The sequence below is a fragment of the Pseudophryne corroboree genome, chromosome 6, assembly GCF_028390025.1.
Source record: "Pseudophryne corroboree isolate aPseCor3 chromosome 6, aPseCor3.hap2, whole genome shotgun sequence".
Lineage (NCBI taxonomy): Eukaryota > Metazoa > Chordata > Amphibia > Anura > Myobatrachidae > Pseudophryne > Pseudophryne corroboree.
Window position 1 is genome coordinate 542579021 of NC_086449.1, and position 19598 is coordinate 542598618.

A 19598-nucleotide genomic window follows, 5' to 3' on the forward strand; every position below is an offset into this window, starting at 1 on the left:
GAGCTGTCCCTCTAGAAACATTAAGACAGTAACACTTAATTAAGATGCTATTGGGCTCACAAGTATTTCATTACACACTGGATATTGCACCTGATATTCATTATCCCTGATTATCAGTGTCTCTCAGTTCTGAGGGTCTGGGCTATAAATCACTAATATTATGCAATAAGGATATACCAATACTCCTGGACAGGTCTGCAGTAGAATGCTTTTCCTTTATCTTTGCCCCCAGTACTCCTTAGACACCGGTCCACCTAGTTTCCTGCATAGAGTGCCCCATACAGAGCCAACACCAGAACAAACTTGAACTCACAAAAAAACAGAGCTCTGACAGGTATTCAGATTTAAAATCCAAATTTTCAGTTTCGGATTTCAGCGGCGGGCAGCTTTCCAGAAAACAGGGGTGTGTCTGCTCTATTTTAAGTGCGTGACAGAGCCAGTGACTGCTTCCTCAGATGTAGCTTCAATGACTCTGGCACAGTGATTTCACCGGACATACTGAGTAACCTCAGGGATACTCAAATGTCCGATGGTCACTCAGATGATCTGATTCTGCATCTTCGGATGTAGCAGTGGCTTACAGAAGCTGGCAGGGAGTGGCTTTTTACATAAGACACCTCCTGCAGCTTTTGCATCATTTAACACAGCCACTGCGTACAAAGAATAGCACCCACCTCTGGATCAACCCCATGATCAATACTTGTCTAGTTTATATTGAGTTGATGTTGCTGCTTTCAATGTTTGGCTAAACTTTCTTTTTTTAATTTTGATCAGTGACAAAAAAATCGATTTTGATTAATGATGTAAGAAAATAAAATGAGGAAAATGACAAATGAGGTGAATACTTTTTATAACGGGTCTTCTGTATTACATTTTATTAATTTCACAAGTGATCTGAAAACTTTTTTTATTAGTAAGTTAATGGAAATAAACTGTATACTTATTAGCAGCTTGTGTAAGTATTTCAATAACACAAATCATTTCTTGACAGTGGATATAACAATAAACACAGTCATATATATATATGTGCATACAGTATTGCTAAGAGACTTGTAGAAAAAAGGAGGATAGGCATAAAAAAAATGGTAACAATGTTTCCTTGAGCACAGCATTATACACTAATAGTTTTTTATTACTATGGATTTGTAAAGGACAACAGCAGACTTCAGTGCTGGACAGTGGAAAAAACAGAGACGTAAAACAGGATGGTAGGGAATCTCTGGCTTTTGAGAACTTACCAGTTTGCAAATAGTAGCAGTTGTGGCACCATTAGAGTAATATGTTGTTGTTAGGATCTCCTGCTCTGTGCTGCCACGTCGCCATGGCAACCGGGAGGCAAGTGTTAGCAAAGTAACCTGAGCGCAGCTGATACTCCGGTCCGGGTTTTTACTGTGTAGTGGTTACAGGCTCTGTGCACGGCAGGGAATCCAGCGCTGGTTTTGTGCTCACAGTCTGTGAGGTCTGAGTGGGGCGTGGACAGCACCTGCTGTATAAACCATCCTCTCAGGCTAGGCAAATGCTGCTGAATCTTTGTTTGTTAGTCAGTTCCAGAGAGTTAGCTAGTACTGTGTGACTTTGTATTTACTTGTTGCTTACTGCGAATAGGCCTTGGGATTCGGTACTTCATTCTGCCAATCCGGACCTAGCAGTAAGACTGGAGTCAGTTGTTTGACCTGCTGGGGTTCTTTTGCTATTCTGTGAACCCAGCAGGTTTGCGGCTGTACTCTCAGACCTGCTTGCTTAATCCTCCCTCACTGTGCAGGGCGTCCAGGTGTCAGTTTAGTGGCAGTAAGCTGAACCTGTGCCCTGCAAGTGGGGGTTAGGATTGTGGATACTCTCCTTGTGTCTATATTTCTATCTCTGACCAAGGAGTTTATTCCCACACCCGTTGGTAACCCTTTGGGGTTTTTTCTGTTGCTCTTAGCAACATCATTTCAGGTGCTCCACATGTTAAATCACTACACCTCGCTTCATTGTCCGCTCTATTCCATCTGAGCATTCCTGACACTAGGGAGACACCCAATTCCTGAGCCTTTGGGCTTCTCCGTTCACTTTGTGTTTATTAGTTATTCCATCACCTCCTGTGTATGTTATGTTATACTGTCTGTGAGTTCGTTTGCTTTGCTTCCCTCTCTGTTCATACACCGGTATACTCCTGTTAGCACTGTTGTGCGTAACATATTCAGCAGCCCTACTCCTGTTGAAATTTTGTGGGAATATGGAGCATACCCCTCAAAATACTTTGCAACAGGTGGTCGATCAGGTGCAGGTCCTGACTCGACAATTTAATGAGATGTCCATTAAAATGAACACCCCGCAGGCCGCTAGCGGAGCTCCCGCAGCAGCAGCGGCAAGTTCAGGGGTTAAGGAGCCGAAAGTAAATCTCCCGGATCGTTTTTCTGGAGATCGCTCGCAGTTCTTTTGTTTCAAGGAGAGCTGTAAGCTATATTTCAGGCTTAGGCCCCAGTCTTCTGGGTCAGAGATTCAGCGGGTGGGCATGGTGATTTCCTTGCTACAAGGAGACCCACAGGTCTGGGCATATGGGTTACAGCCTGACTGTCCGTCGCTTAAAAGTGTTGATGCTTTTTTTACGGCACTGGGCATTTTGTATGACGACCCTGACAAGATGGCTTCAGCCGAGGCTCAGATTACGGTTCTTAAGCAAGGGCGACGGCCAGCTGAGGTTTATAGTACGGAGTTTCGGAGGTTGGCTCATGATACCCAGTAGAATGACCCAGCCCTGAGAAACCAGTACCGAAGGGGCCTTTCTGACCAGATAAAGGACCAACTGGTACAATATCCCTCGCCTGATAGCTTAGATCAGCTCATGCAGTTATCCATCCGGGTGGATAGACGGCTGAGAGAGCGTAGGCTTGAAAGGGAGACCGCAGTTTCCTTTTTTCCCAAGGGAACCTCAGACTCTGAGGAATTTTCAGAGGAGCCTATGCAGATTGGGGCTACCCGCCTCTCCTCGCGTGAGAAGACGCGGAGGAGACAGCAGGGTTTGTGTTTGTACTGTGGGAATAAAGGTCATGTTGTAGTATCATGCCCAGAAAAACCGAAAAACTTCAGGGCCTGAGGGTGATGGGAAATATCCTTTCAGGTCAGAAGTCAGAATTTCCCAAAAAGACTTTTCTCATTCCGGTGACTTTGGAGATCCTCGGTCAAACTGTCAAGACTGAGGCCTTTGTTGACAGTGGGGCCGATGGGGTTTTCGCCCTGGATCACTCTGTTCCCTCAGTACCTTTGGCATCAGAGATTGAGATCTGTGGGTTAAACGGGGAACCATTGTCCCAGGGTAAAATTACCTCCTGCACCAGCCAAATTCCTTTGTTTATTGGAGCCACACACTCTGAAAAATTGTCTTTTTATGTGACTGTCTGTTCTTTTGCCCCATTGGTTTTGGGGTTACCCTGGTTAAGGGCCCATAACCCTCAATTTGACTGGGTCTCTGGGGAGATTCTTAGTTGGGGTAGTGATTGTTTCAGGAGTTGCTTGAGCCTTCCAGTCAGGCTCTCGCAGCTAAGTTTGCCAGGATTGCCAGGGTGTTATGCAGATTTTGCGGATGTGTTATCCCAAAAAGTTGCGGAGGTACTACCTCCCCATCGCCCCTATGACTGTGCCATTGATTTCTTGCCGGATGCTAAGCTTCCCAAGAGCAGGTTGTACTCCCTGTCACGTCCTGAGACTCAGGCTATGGCAGAGTACATTCAGGAGAACTTGGCTAAGGGGTTTATCAGGCCCTCACAGTCCCCAGTTGGGTCGGGGTTCTTCTTCGTGGGTAAAAAGGACGGTTCGTTGCGACCCTGCATCGACTTCAGGGAATTGAACCGTATCACGATTAAAAACTCGTACCCACTGCCTCTCATTTCGGTTTTGTTTGACCAGCTTCGTACTGCCACCATTTTTTCTAAGATTGACCTATGCGGTGCTTACAATCTAATCCGAATAAGAGAGGGGGATGAATGGAAGACTGCCTTTAATACCCACTCAGGGCATTATGAATATTTGGTGATGCCTTTTGGGCTCTCTAATGCCCCGGCAGTCTTCCAGGAATTCATGAACGATGTGCTCAGGGAATATTTGGATAGATTCTTAGTTGTTTATCTAGATGACATCCTAATCTTCTCTCATTCCCTGGAGGAACATCGGAAGCATGTACGCTTAGTCCTCCAGAAACTCAGAGACCACCAGCTATGGGCGAAGCTGGAGAAGTGCGAGTTTGAAGTCCAGCAAATCGCATTTCTAGGGTATATTATCTCCTCAGAAGGTTTCCAAATGAAGGGTTCTAAGGTACAGACAGTCCTGGATTGGGTGCAGCCCACTAGTTTGAAGGCACTTCAGCGTTTTCTGGGCTTTGCGAATTTTTATAGACGGTTTATCGCTGGATTTTCGTCAATAGTGGCCCCCTTGGTGGCACTCATTAAGAAAGGGGCGGATGTTGCTGACTGGTCTTGTGAGGCCAAAGCGGCCTTTGCCCGTCTCAAAAGGGCATTTGTCTCGGCCAAGGTGCTGCGACACCCAGATCCAGAGCGTCCTTTTGTGGTAGAAGTGGATGCCTCTGAGATAGGTATTGGGGCAGTGCTCTCTCAGATGGGGGTGTCTGATAATCGCCTTCATCCCTGTGCTTACTTTTCCCGTAAATTTCATCTGCCGAGATGAATTATGATGTGGGTAACCGGGAATTGTTGGCTATAAAGGATGCACTCAGGGAGTGGAGACACTGGCTTGAGGGGGCTAAGTTTGTGGTCTCAATTCTCACCGACCATAAGAATCTGGCATATTTAGAGTCAGCGAAGCGGCTCAATGCCAGGCAGGCACGATGGGCTTTGTTTTTTGCTCGCTTTAATTTTTTGATAACATATCGCCCTGGGTCAAAAAACATCAAGGCTGATGCGCTCTCGCGGAGTTTTGCTCCAGTTCAAGAGACCACCGAGGAGCCATTGCCCATTGTGTCCCCATCATGTATTAAAGTGGGCATTACCCAGGACCTCTTGTCATTAGTCCTTAGAGCACAGGAGCAGGCTCCTCCAGACCTTCCGGTAGGTCTCTTGTTTGTGCCTCCTAGGTTAAGACAGTGAGTGGAATTCCATGCCAAGAGGTCGGCAGGGCATCCGGGTATTGCCAGAACTCGGGAGTTGCTGTCTAGGGCGGTGTGGTGGCCCTCTCTGGCTAGGGATGTGGATCAGTGGGTTCGGGCATGTGACGTTTGTGCCCGAAATAAAACTCCTAGAGGGGTTCCTGTCGGCCCATTACATCCACTCTCTATTCCGTCTAAGCCATGGACCCACATTTCCATGGATTTTGTGGTGGACTTGCCCAAATCTTCGGGGATGACAGCCATTTGGGTTGTCATTGACAGGTTTTCGAAGATGGCGCATTTCGTTCCACTGGTTGGGTTGCCATCGGCCAGACGCCTGTCTGAGTTATTTATGCAGCATGTTGTGCACCTCCACGGGTTGCCACTTGATGTTGTCTCTGACCGTGGATCCCAGTTTGTGGCCAAATTCTGGAGGGCATTTTGTTCTGATCTCCAGATTTCTGTGAGCTTGTCGTCAGGCTACCATCCACAGTCTAATGGGCAGACTGAGAGGGTGAACCAGTCCTTGGAGCAGTTCCTCAGGTGTTATGTCTCCAAGTGTCATACTGACTGGGTTGCTCATCTGTCCATGGCGGAGTTTGCCTATAACAACGTGGCTCACTCTGCTACAGGGATCTCTCCCTTCCTTTGTGTGTATGGGCATCATCCTAAGGCCAATTCTTTTGACCCCCTGGATTCCACGCCTGGTGGTTCCTCTGTTGTTTCGGTCCTTAGGGGTATTTGGAGGAAAGTGAAGAAAGCCCTTGTGTCTGTGTCATTAGTGACCAAAAGGGTTTTTGATAAGCGGAGAAGACCCTGCAGCTTCAAATTAGGAGACTTCGTCTGGTTGTCCACCAAGAATTTGAAGTTGAGACAGCCATCTCATAAGTTAGGCCCCCGGTTCATCGGCCCTTATAAGATCACCAGGGTTATCAATCCGGTGGCATTTCAGTTAGATCTGCCCCGTTCATTGGGTATCAATAAAACATTTCATTGTTCCCTTTTAAAACTGGCGGTTAGTAATCCTTCTTCGAGTGGAAGACCTTCTCCTCTTCTGATACGGGGTCAGAGGGAGTTTGTGGTTGAAAGGGTTCTTGACTCCAAGATGGTTCGGGGTCGGCTGTCATTTTTGGTGCACTGGAAGGGGTGTGGTCCGGAGGAGCGGTCGTGGGTGCGCAGTTGTGATCTTCATGCCCCCAGACTGATACGCTCTTTCTTCTCGCAGTTCCCCGATAAACCCGGTGGTAGGGGTTCTTTGACCCCTCGTCAGAGGGGGGGTACTGTTAGGATCTCCTGCTCTGTGCTGCCACGTCGCCATGGCAACCGGGAGGCAAGTGTTAGCAAAGTAACCTGAGCACAGCTGATACTCCGGTCCGGGTTTTTACTGTGTAGTGGTTACAGGCTCTGTGCACGGCAGGGAATCTGGCGCTGGTTTTGTGCTCACAGTCTGTGAGGTCTGAGTGGGGCGTGGACAGCACCTGCTATATAAACCATCCTCTCAGGCTAGGCAAATGCTGCTGAATCTTTGTTTGTTAGTCAGTTCCAGAGAGTTAGCTAGTACTGTGTGACTTTGTATTTACTTGTTGCTTACTGCGAATAGGCCTTGGGATTCGGTACTTCATTCTGCCAATCCGGACCTAGCAGTAAGACTGGAGTCAGTTGTTTGACCTGCTGGGGTTCTTTTGCTATTCTGTGAACCCAGCAGGTTTGAGCTGTACTCTCAGACCTGCTTGCTTAATCCTCCCTCACTGTGCAGGGCGTCTAGGTGTCAGTTTAGTGGCAGTAAGCTGAACCTGTGCCCTGCAAGTGGGGGTTAGGATTGTGGATACTCTCCTTGTGTCTATATTTCTATCTCTGACCAAGGAGTTTATTCCCACACCCGTTGGTAACCCTTTGGGGGTTTTTTCTGTTGCTCTTAGCAACATCATTTCAGGTGCTCCACATGTTAAATCACTACACCTCGCTTCATTGTCCGCTCTATTCCATCTGAGCATTCCTGACACTAGGGAGACACCCAATTCCTGAGCCTTTGGGCTTCTCCGTTCACTTTGTGTTTATTAGTTATTCCATCACCTCCTGTGTATGTTATGTTATACTGTCTGTGAGTTCGTTTGCTTTGCTTCCCTCTCTGTTCATACACCGGTATACTCCTGTTAGCACTGGTGTGCGTAACAGTTGTATTTTGTGCAGATTGTTTTTTTTATGTCTTCTTCTGTGTTTCAAACCAGTAATAAAATAATCTCTGTATTCTTTACAGAGAAACATTTAGCTAAATAAATGATATATTATTTATTATTTATATATTTATTAACAGTTGCTTATGTAGCACCAGAATATTCTGTTGCGCTTTACTATTGGGAACAAACAGTGATAAAACAAGATTGGGTAATAGACAGACATAGAGGTATGTTTATGTAAAAGACGATTAATGATTTTTGAGTGATAGGAATTGCAAACAGGCTAATATGCTGTCATTGCTGAATACTTTCATTTTTTTACTTGATAGGCAGGCAATAAGCACTGACAGTCTAAAGACAGTATATATATGGTATACGTCAAAAGCAATGACAATTGCCTACAGGCTACATAACTTGCATTCAGTACATAACAGTAATTACTCTGAAACCTTTTTTCATACTGGATATTAGGTAAATTGTAGAAAAGCACTTAATGTTTTCCTCAAATCTTGATTGCAAGGCTTTTTGAAGTGCTAATCCTACATAATATACCCACCAGACCTACTTTTTTTAAGGGCTTCATGATATCTATGAACTGTTTATGCGCTTTTTAGCAACAGATGCCTACATTAAAATAGGATGAATGATTTCTTATGGCCTTATTCTCACCACTATGGTATAACTTTCACAAATATGCTAAAATAATACAATTTAATTAAATAATTTTTCACTTAATAAAATCAGCTCTTTTATAAAATAAAATCAGCTCTACACACACCACTTATTTTACACTAAGCCCCTTCCATTCAGCTAACAGTTTGATGTTGGGCAACCCTGCTATTACTGACGGCTGAGGCTCTATAAGACCTCTCTCTCTATTGGTGCTTTTCCTGGATACTTAAGAAGGGGACTGCTGTTATATATTTGCTACTGTTTGTGGATGTTCTTTAAGTTTTGAATTTGGGATTACTTTATTGCTGTCAAACTAAGTGGTTGGCACATAAAGTAACCAACGTGTTCAGTTTTCATGAGGGCCATGATTGAAAACTTGTTTGTAAAGAGAAATACTGTAGTTCTAGAGTTATTCAGCATAAGGTTAGAGCAGACAATGATAGAGCAAAGTCAGATCAAAGAGAATAAATTGGAAAAGATCGGTCAAACAATCTGGCAAGACTCAGGCGTAGGTAATCAGGAACAGATTCAGAACTTGCAATGTCAAGAAACACAGACAGGCGTACAGGATCGGTTACATTTATGGACAGCCAGCTGCACAAATGAAAAAAAAAGTGCATTGATTGTTCACACAGTAGTCTTAGCTGGACATGGCCATCAATCAACACTTCATGGGCCAGTTATACATTTTATCGTTAGAGCAAACGTAATAAAAATGTGATACTCTGTTGTATTAAAAGTGATTTCAAATGTTTCAAAGAGCAGGCTAAATCATGTAATCTTATTGCATAGTTTGAAAATAATTGCCTTATATACAGTATTTAAGTCCTATTATATGGATATAGTAGAAACAACTCACTTGTCAGACAGTGGCATATATTATATTGTAGATATACATTTTTATCTAAAGCATACTTGTACTGATCAGATAGCCATAAATGTTCTCAACTACTTGGAAAATGTTCCTGGCATCAAAAGGTATAGCTACTAATCTTAGTAAATACAAAACACTCCCTGTTTTATATTTACTATTGTTGCTTTCTAAAATCCCACAGTCAGAGCCACTGACAAACGTTGACTTTAAAAAGCCGCCACTTAGTAAACATACTCCTTAATCATTTTTGTAACACACAAAAAGTGTGCAGCTACAGTGCTTATTTCTGCATGCAAGAGCATGCCTACATTTAAATATAATATCCATTTTGCACATCGTTTCTAAGAAACTGATCACTGTGATTCTAAAACTTTGAATCATCCCAGTCAGCCAATCACTGCTTTCCTTTGGAAGAACATATAACATGTGCAGGATCTCTTAAAACACAATTTTCATTTTGAAAAACTTTTGTCTTTTGTTTAATATATATATATATATATATATATATATAAGCAGAGAAATTAGGTGGCACTCACAGGCTTGTAGTTAAACGTGAAAACTCCGTGAAGAGATTTATTGTGCAAACCAGTAACGTTTCGGGGACGTGTCCCCTTCCTCAGACAATTCAATAATGGCAAATACAGTGTATAAATAGCATACAGTGACCCCACTTACCCCCATCTTCATGACTCCCAGCTGCGTGGACCACGGCTTGTCTCGGCGTCTCCCGGCCCGCACTTCCGGTTTCGGCTTCACCGCCCGACCGGAAGTCACGCATGCGGGCTTCGCCGGTCACCATGGAGACGCGCTGGGAGCCCTGTGAATACAGAAAAACATATAACAAAACAAGACACGCATTATTTACTGTAAAAAATGACACATTATAAAACAGCGCTCAATAAAAGCTAGAGTGTCAATAAAAACCTGTGTATAACATACAAAAACATGAGCATCTACAATCAAAAATGATGTTCTTTAAAAAGATGTTTATAACATTAAAAAATGGTAAATAATAAATAAGTCAGGTGCTGCAAAATCTTAAATACCATACGCTTCTCATATGCTACATAATCATGGATGGCACAGAGCCAAGATGACTCCAAATCATCTTGGCTCTGTGCCATCCATGATTATGTAGCATATGAGAAGCGTATGGTATTTAAGATTTTGCAGCACCTGACTTATTTATTATTTACCATTTTTTAATGTTATAAACATCTTTTTAAAGAACATCATTTTTGATTGTAGATGCTCATGTTTTTGTATGTTATACACAGGTTTTTATTGACACTCTAGCTTTTATTGAGCGCTGTTTTATAATGTGTCATTTTTTACAGTAAATAATGCGTGTCTTGTTTTGTTATATGTTTTTCTGTATTCACAGGGCTCCCAGCGCGTCTCCATGGTGACCGGCGAAGCCCGCATGCGTGACTTCCGGTCGGGCGGTGAAGCCGAAACCGGAAGTGCGGGCCGGGAGACGCCGAGACAAGCCGTGGTCCACGCAGCTGGGAGTCATGAAGATGGGGGTAAGTTGGGTCACTGTATGCTATTTATACACTGTATTTGCCATTATTGAATTGTCTGAGGAAGGGGACACGTCCCCGAAACGTTACTGGTTTGCACAATAAATCTCTTCACAGAGTTTTCACGTTTAACTACAAGCCTGTGAGTGCCACCTAATTTCTCTGCTTGCATACGGGTGGACCTGCTGGTCCACAAGGAAGGGCACCACAGCCAGCTACTTTAGGAGGAGTGACGGGGCAAGCGTTTGAATATATATATATATATATATGAATTTGGGTTTTTACCAACCCACTTCTATACATTGCATATGCTTGTTTGTAGGGCTTTATGTTTAATACTTTAATACTTCTGAATATTTAAGCATTGTTCCTTTTTGACCTTATTTAGCTTCTGTTTCCTGCAAACGATTCAGTGTTATACTTGCTAGGCTGTATCTTTGGTTAACTACTATAGGCATTTTATTAGTTCAAATGTCTTTATAAAGTATTATATAAATAACCTTATTTTAAGTAGTTTCTACAACTATTGAATTGTTGCCACCCAACTGGCAGTTCGTAAGCCCCACTTAAACAACATTAGTAGTTGTTCTTTGCTTAGAATTTACATACTTATTTGTTGGTTTGATTAAATATAATTAACTCAGTGACAGATATAAATTGAACGCATAATGTAGAGGTGGATATAAATGTCCTGTAATATGCACACACAAATAAAGTATGCTACCCTTCATATATAGATCCAGACACACGATTCTTTACACTTAAATAGGTGGAACAGGGGTGGGAGGAAGCATGGAGGTATAGCTTAAATACAGTAAAGAAGTGTCCAAGTAAATGCACCTTAATCACAACACAGACGCACATGCACCTGTTAAAAGGCATATGTCTTGCAGGGATATAAATGAAAAAGGCTATTCTGCTAGGATGCTCCATACACACTGTAGCCAAAGAACATCAATAAATGTAATTGGTCTCATCGGAAAACAAAGAAATAATTTTAAAATATATACCTGTATTAGATGTACACTGTGATGGATAGAGATGGATCGGGATCCTTACTGAGAAATGATTGATGCGGTCTCAGGTGGACATGACCAAATCAACTGTACGCAGAACCAAACAGAAATGTGGGCTGCTTTAGTACAGCTATCCACATAGGTGTAGGCATGGCTAATGCAACAAGCAATGGAAGGCAGATTCACAGCTACACCGATAAACCATTACACTTGTCAAACCTAACACAAAAAATGACAATAGAGTGTTGTGCTTTACATTTGATGGTGAACAGAACTGAAACTTGTGGTGCAAAAGGGATTGTTGACCTGATTCTGATTCACACACAATTCCGATGTTCAAAGGAGTTAAGCAATTTGTTGATAAGAATGCCAACAATCCCTAAGAGCTCATACAGTGCATCCCATGGTGTGTATTTGTATGTATATGTATGTGTTCTATGTGCGTGTATGTGTTCCGTGTGTGTGTTTGGGTGTATGTATATATTTTATGTGATTGTTTCTGTGGTTATGTGTTTGTCTATATATGTATGTATGTATGTATGTGCTCTAATTGTGTGTATATTTATGTGTGTATCCGTTCTGTGTGTATATGTACAGTATATGTGATGCGTGTGTGTGTGTGTGTGTGTATGTTGTATATATACTGTATATATTTATTTATTTAAGATCTCCATTGCAGCTATATTTTGGTTACGTTGGAGTGTTGCAGCGGCAATCATGGACATTCAAATGAACATATTGAATATTCTATGTTTCTGTTTTATTTACAAAACTGTTGTCAGGAATACAATTGCTTAAAAAGTCTTGCCTTAAATCTATATTTATGGTAAGACTTTTTGAGCATTTGTAGTCCTGATGACGGTTTTGTGATTAAACAGAAACATAGAAAATTAAATATGTTCATTTGAATGTCTATGAGTGCCACTGCTACTGCTGTATATCTACATTTAAAAATTTGGAAGGCACCAGGCAAATTGTTTATTGACAGCGTTCGAGTGCCAGACAACATTTTCTACTTCAGTAGATGGTACATCCTTCTGTGCCCCGTTGTTGATCTCATCATTCGCTGACTATCCAATCATCATTGACATATGTATAGGGGTGCAGGATGTGCACATGGGTCCCTAGGTCCAGGAGGCCCACACATACTGCACCCACATTTAATACTGAACCTCTCCAAAGTCCTGCATCTGTGGCACACTGGGAAAATGGCCAGAGTCTACTGGACTGCAGAGAGGAGGGGGCCTGTATGGAGGCTGCACACAAGCTCCCTCCTCTCTTAAACCACCCCTACCAATCATGCTTGAAAAAGAAGATTCAGGGGACACTCCAATTGCCACTGTATGAGTAACATTATTGAACAGGTCTGCGTTTAAATAAAGAACTTATCCTATAGTGACTACAGTGGAACCACACAGTGATTCTACGTGAATTTCAGCAGTTACATAATACCAACTGTCCCTATGTATACAGGTTACATCAATAGTTTCCCACTGATATTTTGAGGGGTTCACCAATTCTGCTTTTACTAGAGTAACCAGGCTACACGATTCTAGCAGAGCTGCTACCCCTTTGCCTTCTTCAGTAATTATATATGATTATCTGGCTCAGCCAATCCTTATGCAGTTCAGGCTTGCTGAGCATAGAATCCTCTGTGATCTACATTTAAGCAGGGTAACATTACATGGGTTCAAAGGTAAGTGAACAATTACACGCAACATAGTCCAAACCCAGAGATACCAAGAGGTAGGGGGGATCAGGGGTACTTCAGTAATATAGTGGGCCCTGGCTTGCTGTAGGGGCCTGGTGGGGGCCCAAGTCTGCCGCCCTGCTTCCTCACCTGTCAGCCAGCAACAAACTCCCTCTCTCCCCAGCAGCTAGCACATGCTGCTGTGTGCTGGGCTGTAGTGTACTGGCAAGGCTGCTGCCACTGATCTACAGCAGTCCTCCTCTGTCTGCAGTGTGATCACACATACCCAGGTATCTTCCGCTGGTTGTGTGGCAAATGGCGACCCCAGTGCAAGCTGCGTGCCACAAAGTGGTATGTACAGTATTATTTTGTAGGGTTTTTTTTGTAAGTGGGGTGTAGCCAAGCCCTCTACATTACCAGAACTCAGTCGCCCTCTCTATGCCCCTGTCCAAACCACCACATCTTAAACATATGACCACATACTTATTAAGTCCTTTATGAGGGAAGAAACTTCCTTGTACAGCTAGCCAGTCTCCAAGTCTACAGTCTCTGGGTTTTTAAGTTCATTCCACCATCCAGCACCCTTTTCTTCTGGAACACTCTTACCAGATCATTGGAGATCATTACTGTGTGACTAGGGGCTTTTGGAGCACACTCAACAGTTCCTCAGTCGCCATATACCTCTCCACTTTTTCCATAAGCTGGTTTGCTGTCTTAGGTTCCTCATGACTCACCCACTTGCGCAGAACTACAGGCAAATACCATAGATATAGGTCCATAACACCCCCTTCAATTAATTATCTGTGGTCATTTTAGAGTCTCTGGTTCTGGATGAGATCATGCATTTCAGAGCGGGAAAGCTTATCCACTTGGCATCCCAAGACTAAAGGGAAAGTAAACTCTTTTGTGGGAGCTCTCTAATTTTTCTAAATAAAACTTCACTTTTATTCTTAGAATGTTAAAACATTGTATCAACAATACTTTGATATGTATCATTATCATAAACACATTTTGTACATACTATATTTATATCAAAATAGGAAAGTTACTAGTAACGACAAATACTTTTGACCACTCTAAAGATGCCCCGATTGAGTCACAAGCAGAAATAAGGGGGTACTTCAGACCTGATCGCTAGGCTGCATTTTGGTACAGCGGGCGATCAGATCTAAACTGCGCATGCGTATGCACCGCAATGCGCAACCGCATCGCACGGGTACAAAGCGGATCACCACTCAGCGATGGGTTTGTGCAAAGGATCCATTCGCAGGGGCATTTGCAAGGAGATTGACAGATAGAAGGCATTTGTGGGTATCAACTGACCATTTTCTGGGAGTGGTTGGAAAAACGCAGGCATGTCCATGCATTTACAGGGAGGGTTCCTGACGTCAATTCCGGTCCAGGACAGGCTGAAGTGATCGCAGTGGCTGAGTAAGTCCTGGGCAGCGCAGAGACTGCACAAGATCTGTTTGTACAGCTCTTCTACACATGCGTTTGCACACTTGCACAGCTAAAATACACTCCCCTTGTAGGCGGTGACTATCTGATCGCAGCAGTTCAAAAAGCACTTGCTGGTGATCAGGTCTGAATTAGGCCCTAAGTCATCAACTGAAATCATACAGATTGCAAACAGGTGATTGCTTAATGTATTGTTTAGATCACAGGTTCTCAAACTCGGTCCTCAGGACCAGAGCCGGCCTTAGGCTCTTTGGTATGCTTAGGGGCACCAGCAGCTTCTGCTGTTTAAAATGATATGTGGCATGCCTATATTCCGTGACTGCGGCTGTATCTGCATACGAAATGCTACGTTGCGTGTATTCCTGGAAATCACTGCAATGTAGCATTTTGTATGCAGATACAGCTGCAGTCACACACAGAATATAGGCATGCCACATATCATATTAATCAGCAGAAGCTGCTTGTGTATCCTAGCTACATAGCAATGCAAATAAGATGCATTTTCATAAACAAAAGGCGTCCGACTTTAGCAGAGCTGCCAGCTGACTCATACCAGGCACTTCCTGCAGAACTAGCGGCAGTGCTAGGGGGCACCAGCCAAAATCTTGCCTAGGGCATCATATTGGTTAGGGCCGGCTCTGCTCAGGACCCCACACAGTACATATTTTGCAGGTGCACAGGTGTATTAATTACTCACTGACACATTTTAAAAGATCTACAGGTGGAGCTAATTATTTCACTTGTGATTCTGTGAGATCTACAAAACATGCACTGTGTGAGGACCGAGTTTGAGAACCTGTGGTTTAGATGTTTCTTTGTGAAGCCAAGAGTGCAGTATGTTCTCTTTAAAAGTTATTCTGATATTTATTTATGTCAAAACAGAATGATCTACAGACCTGAGGTGAGCACTTTTCTCCTAATATACAGTAAACGGTAGATGAAATCAGTAGTCATATCCAGATGCAAGGGTGGATTGGGATGGAAAATTAGCCCAGGAAATTTATGGAAGCAGCCCTATGTGGGGTGGAGTCTGTTGAGGGGGTGGGACTCCTATTTATACGGTCTGATTCTGAGTTGGGCGCAGTTGTTGCCTTCCTTGCATCTTTTGCTGCAGTTGCATCTGTGACTTTATGCTAATGCCCTTCCCTGGTGTGCATACAGATATACAAGGACAGAGATGACCACTTTCAGTGTCTACAGATGCTGCAATAATGCTTTGCATTTAGATGCCATCAGTCACAGGTGCAGATCATCCATCTGAGTAGGACTCCATTGTGAGCAATTCAATGGGGTAAATTTACTAAGGTGGGAGTTTTTTTAGAACTGGTGATGTTGCCCATAGCAAACAATCAGATTCTACTTAACATTTAGGTAGCTGCTTCTAGAAGATAATAGACAGAATCTGATTGGTTGCTATTAGCAACATCACCAGTTCTAAAAAAGCTCCCAACTTAGTAAATTTACCCCAATATCTGTATATGTCACCAGTTTCAGCAACACGCCCACACTACGTTATATCTGCACCTGATTAGCCAACACCCTGTAACCACACAGGAATGCCCAACACTTGTGCAGGATTTCTAATACACTTCTTAGTGCAAGTGTCTGACTATGGTGGTCATTCCGAATTGTTCACTTGCTGCTGTTTTTCACAGCGATCAGGTGAAAAAACAGCATTTATGCGTATGCGCATGGTACGCAACGCGCATGCGCCAAGTACTTTCACACAAAAGTTTGCAGTTTTACAGAAGCTCGAGCGACGTTTTTCAGTCGCTCGAGTGTTCGTTGTATGATTGACAGGAATTGGGTGTTTCTGGGCGGCAACTCAGTGTTTTCAAGGAGTGTGCTAAAAAACGCAGGCGTGCCAGGTAAATACGCAGGAGTGGCTGGAGAAACGGGGGAGTGGCTGGCTGAACGCAGGGTGTGTTTGTGACGTCAAACCAGGAACTAAACAGACTGCAGTCATCGCAAGATAGGAGTAGGTCTGGAGCTACTCAGAAATGGCATGACATTTTTCCTGTGCAGTTCTGCTAATCTTTCGTTCGCACTTCTGCTAAGCTAAGATACACTCCCAGAGGGCGGCAGCCTAGCATTTGCATTGCTGCTAAAAGCAGCTAGCGAGCGATTAACTCGGAATGAGGGCCTATGTACAAACACCAACACAGTGCATGCGTGCTCATTGTTACTCAGATGCAAGCGCAGATAAAAAAAAAACTTTGCAGAACGAAAAAAAAAAACTTATTGGCTCCCACAGGAAAAACCACACACATTGGCCCCCACAGGAAAACACACACACATTGGCCCCCACAGGAAAAAACACACACATTGGCCCCCACAGAAAACAATAAAACAAATTAGGTAAAATAAATATAAGTATAATACAGCTATTGGTATTACAATTGGTTTAAAATTTTACTGCTGTTTGAAATGCCCAGTGACACCAAGAGGTTTTTCATTCTTAGCTGTAGCTCTATATATTTATTTATTTATTAACAGTTATGTAGTGCTAGCACATTCCATAGCACTTTCTTTCAAAGTTGGGCAGAAACGGAATGGGAATTGAAAGTGGCCCTCGATAAATTTGTAGAAGTGGCCTCACATGGACAGCACCAGAGGTATACCGTGTAACCATGGCAACAGCACCAGAGGTATACTGTGTAACCATGGTGACACCACCACCCCTCACATGTCAACAAACAAAACAGGCCCCACGTGTTCATTGGCCCACCGGGGTGCTTCCCTGTGGAACCATGTGACACTTACTATAAAAAGGAATATGAGAAGTCAGTCAGGAGTTCCATGACAATATTCCATATACTGTATATTCTGAATTAACTGTAAGATACCTGTACAGTATTTTGTTCCAAAGCACTATCCACTTACAAAAGGTTGCTGTTATATGAATACTGTTAAAATATGTCATTGGGAGTGGTAGCATTTATCTTTTTGTGTTAGTTGCTTTATAGATACTCATGCTAGTTATATAACACTGTGATTGATCCTTAAGGAAGTAAGGTTATGTGTGTGGGAGACTTGAACTATGTGGAAATGTGAGCAAAGCCATTTTATACAGTACATGACTCATTCCTTCCTGAATCAAAATCATTCCTGTAGAAGCTGCTTAACCAAGTCTCTGTCTAAATGGTTCATCCTGCTATCCATCAGATTACCACCCATAATGATTGTTCAGTGCGCGCTGCATCTCTCTCTCTCTCTATATATATATATATATATATACCAATGTTTGTGGTAAGTGACACTCACAGGACTTCCAGTAGCGATAGAGGTCAGGCGCTGTACACCATGTAGCTGTCAACGTTTCTGATTTAATAGCTAAATCTTTTGTCAAGTCAAAATACAATACAAAAATCATCTTACCTATAAAACTTCACCCCGTGATTGACTGTGCTCTGACCGCTTCTGCCGCGCTCCAGGATGTGGTGACGTCACAGAACTGCAACGCATGTTTCGGTGCGCTCATTCCCCACACCTCCGTTGCTTAGCAGCACTAAACAAATAATGAGACATACACCTACTAGATAATCCCGCGCTATGTAAGATGACTACATACAATGTAACAAGGCTTGTAATCATCAACAGTTACTAAAGCAATTATGCACATCATGGGGGAGATTCAAATGTTTGAAAAGTCAGTTGGGTGTCTGTTTTTTCCTATCAAATAGACAGGAAAAAACAGACACCCAACCGACTTTTCAAACATTTGAATCTCCCCCCATGTGTCTAATGCTACTTAAAGTACTTCAGATGTGGTGAACAGAAAAAGCTAGATGTATGAGAGCAAATACTTATAGATGAACGGTGTACATATGGGTAAGCTTATAAAAAAACAACCTAAGCTAAGTTGTTTATTTAAACCAGACGGTGTAACTGTATTGAGTTGATGCATCCGTTTCACTTCTAATTGGAGCAATTTTTTGCCCCTATCACCCCCTCTGATGTTAACTGGTACACAGTAAATTATCTTATATCTGAGGGTGGCAAGCCTTTGTTTGAATTGTTTTTAAAAAGTCTTGCGACCGGTTGTTCATGGTCACTACCCTCGAGGGCTTGCCTAATAGGCATCGGATGAAATATATGACAAATCTGCTGCTACAAGTGAGAACGTGATACACAAAGAATTGGAAAATGATAGGCGCAAACACCATACGAAAAACGTCCTTACATCTGATATAGATAGATCAAACAAAGGAGTCCCCTTGCGATCCTTCACTGGAGTGTTTGTAGTTATCCTCTTATGACGCCCTCCAAAGTGTAGTCTCTTATCTCAAAAAAGAAAACAGATCATTGGGCAGACCAATTTGGAAAAAAGGGGACAACGAATTTATTACACAGAACACTCACAATGTTTTAAAAATACAAGGCATATATCCACAACAAACAAGGTGGGTGTCAAGGGGTGCTGGCAGCTGGAATCAAATTACCCTCCCAAAAGGAACACTGGAGATTCTGGACTTCTGCAGCGTATAGGAAGGAAAAAGGTCATCCAAAGAAGACAGCTCCACCTCTCCACACCGAACACCACTAACTTGACGCGTTTCGGACGCTATGGTCCTTCATCAGAAGCATAGTGGTAAGTACATAGGATAGGGTATTTATACCCCCAATCATTAGGCATAATTGTCCAGACAAATAGTTCTTCCTCCCGCCAAAACGCGGCGCTTTCAGCCACGACCGGAAGTCGTCGTCATCGGGGAAAACAGGAAGTGGTTTGTGCGGTTCACCTTCGCAATTTCAGCTAAATCGCCACATCATCATCTAAAAACTTGATTTCTTTTCCTCCAGTTGAATCAGCGCATATATAAAAGTCCATACAAGGTCCATATATAAAATAAAAAACATTAAAAGACAACAATTAAAAAAACTTTTAAAAAGCTAAAGAAATATAAATAGAGAAATAAACAATATCATCTGGCAGTTATAAATTCATCAGAATTATTTTAGAAAAAAAGGTATAAAAAACACAATAGCACCAAATGATTATAGATTCTATAGCAGCAACAAGTTGAAAAGCAGCAAGAAAATGTTTATATATAAAATCATAAAAACCACTTCAATTCAAAATCGCCACTAAGTCCTCCTGGGGTCAG